Source organism: Onychomys torridus, chromosome 3 (genome assembly GCF_903995425.1).
Source record: "Onychomys torridus chromosome 3, mOncTor1.1, whole genome shotgun sequence".
NCBI lineage: Eukaryota > Metazoa > Chordata > Mammalia > Rodentia > Cricetidae > Onychomys > Onychomys torridus.
Window position 1 is genome coordinate 144,687,083 of NC_050445.1, and position 3,004 is coordinate 144,690,086.

A 3,004-nucleotide genomic window follows, 5' to 3' on the forward strand; every position below is an offset into this window, starting at 1 on the left:
ATGCTTGGCTATGCCTAGCTTTTAGTTAGGTCCTAGGGAGCTGACCTCAGGTCTTCATGTTTAAACAGTAAAAATAAATCACATACTCAGCTATTTCCTTAGAAAATAGCTTTCTTTTTATATTATAAATTAAACATTTTAAAATCTCAAATAATTTATCACCATTGAAATGATATTACCTAAAACAGTCTTACATGTAGATGTTTTCTGTTGGTATAGCACTTATTTCTTATAGAATGCAAACATATTTGCAATGTGTGCATTGAAAATGAAGAATAATTTCTTATGAAGTAATCTTCACTGAAATTACACAAAGTTATCCCCCCTGTTGTGTCAGGGACTCAAGGGTTCACAACCTTGGGTCTTGCCCCTTAACAGTGACAGTGTCAAAAGAGAGGTCTGCCTCAGCTTACTGTTTCCCATAATCAGGACAAATGAGTGGAGCGATGGAAAAGCAATTATACCAAAAGGGCCAAAATACTCAAAAACATTTTTTTTCAAACTTTAGCCCCAGAGTTGTGCAAGAGAGAAAGAAAAAATGACATACAGCAGGAGGAAGGCAATGACAGTTTTCACAGCTTGGATGTGAGCTGTGGTGCTGACATCTTGGGAGCTTTTGGTAATGTGCTTTATCTTCTTCAGATGTTTCCAAAGAGAGAAGATGAGCAGAACAAACATGGTCATGGATACAGTGAAGGGTATTAATGTTAATGTAGTACTTGTTAATACAAGATGCCTGGAAGTGTGTGCAAATTTGTTTAATTTGTAGGTGTAAGACACATTTGCTTTGAACTCATTCATCCACATATCTATGATTATGTTTGTCACTAAAATGTATACAAACAAGAGGAACAGAGACACCAGAAATGCCACAAAAAACACCTTTGTAAATCTCCATCATAAGTAGAGAAAAATGGAGTTAGAAAAATTGGCTGTCTTGAGAAAATAAAGGATGCTGAGGATGGTGGCCAGCCAGATGCTAAAATGGTTAGAAAGTAACCAGATATGATTAGTCAGTCTTATTGTTTTCATAGATGCATTGAAGTCTGGGTACATTGAAAATATTGATACCGTATGTACAGTGACCACAGCACAGCGATTCCGGAGATGGCTAGAGCAGTAAGGATCTGATCCACTATAGATATCTTTCTTCTCTTGACCCAGTCCATGATGTTCCCCAGTGCTATGAATCCATTCCCCAAATTCCCAGTTATGAATTCCACATTGAGTATTGTTGCAGACATCACTTGTATAGCAGCAACCATTGTCTGTAAGAGAATGTTCTGGTTCCTAAAGTCACTGAAGAATAGATGTTAATGCAATCATTTTAAATGCTAGGCCTCTACAATTTTTAAAAATATACAGCATATTCTCTCATTTTAGTTTTTTGTTATTTATTATATTTGTGTTTTAATTTTACACATCAGCCATGGGTTCCCCTGTCCTCCCTACTCCCATCCCCGCCCCCACCTTGCTCCAGCCCCTCCCTTCCATTCCCATCTCCTCCAGGGCCAAGACTCCCCTGGGGATTCATTTAAACCTGGTGGATTCAGTACAGCCAGGTCCAGTCCCCTCCTTCCAGGCTGAGCATGTGTCCCTGTGTAAGCCCAAGGTTCCAAACAGCCAGCACTTTCACCTCTGGACAGATCGGCCAAATTGAAACTTAACAGAGAAATAATAGACTTAACTGATGTTATGACTCAAATGGACTTAATCAATATCTACAGAACATTCCACCCAAACAAAAAAGAATATACCTTCTTCTCAGCACCCCATGGAACCTTCTCTAAAATCGACCACATAACTTGGCCACAAAGCAAATCTCAACAGATACAAAATAATTGGAATAACCTCCTGTGTTCTATTGGACCACCATGGTTTAAAGTTAGATTTCAACAAAAAAAAAAAAATTAGTTATGAGATCTAGAGAACTTGAGACAGTTTTATGCTCATAAACCCAGCTACTATTACAGATCATGGGTATACTTGAGTCACACAGGGAGTAAACAAATTGACACTAGCCTATGCAAGTCCTCTTATCCCACGAACATCCTCTGTTCCCTTAGTTAATACCTTGTGTGATCTAGATTATCCATCTGTTTTAATTAGACTAGAAATATTTTTATAAGCATCAGAACTTACTTTTCTAAATGATGATCCAAGTCCTTATGTATGAAAGACTTGGATTCAAGTACATAGGCTCATGGGTAGTGGTTGTACCATGAAGGCTCTAACCTAATTAATGAATCAATCCTCTGATAGATTCAGAATATATAATTAGAAAAATGAGATAATGGGAGCATGTCTTCATATATCTTATCTCCAGTTCCTTTCTCTCTTTCTGCTTCCTGGTTGCTAAGAAGAAAGTGAACCCTCTTGCCATGTATTCTTAATACCCTGATAGCCTGCCTTATGTTGGGACTAAAGCAATGGAACCAGTCAACCATAGATAAGCCTCTCTCTGAATCCATGAGCCAAAAGAAATATTTCTTTAAGTTGTCTATATTTCATTGACCACCAATCTGGAAGAGGGAGTAGAAGGAACATAAGTACAAAAGACACTGGACAACTAACTATAAGTAAACATCCAGATCTAGCAAGGCAACTACTCATATGAACTCAAAACCCATTCCAAACCTGTGAAAGCTCAAGCCAGATCAAATCCCATCAGCGAGAGACAAGATTGGCACACAATCCTACTCTTAGACATAGAGCAGTAGAAATTGTCACCTTCTGGGTGAGAGAGAAATGAGTTTCTCTAGTATAGCCCCTGATAATTTGATCATGTTCCATTGGAGACCACACACCCAAGAATGTTTAGGCAGCACAAATAGGTCTTCATGGGTTTAGGAGGGGAAAAAGAACACAAAGATGGGTGGGTAGGTAAGGGGGTTGGATCTGGGAAGAATTAGATTTTGGGGTATGAAAGTGACCAGACCACCTTGTATGAAATTCAAAACTCTCAAATAATTAATAAGAAATGAAACTAAAAATAGTTGAAAAT

The 3,004-nt window shown here is 38.1% G+C and overlaps 1 pseudogene; it reads right to left on the bottom strand.

Annotated features, from left to right (window-relative positions):
* Positions 1-306: 306 nt before the first annotated feature.
* On the bottom strand, positions 307-1,265 carry LOC118580317 (annotated as a pseudogene).
* Positions 1,266-3,004: the final 1,739 nt, after the last annotated feature.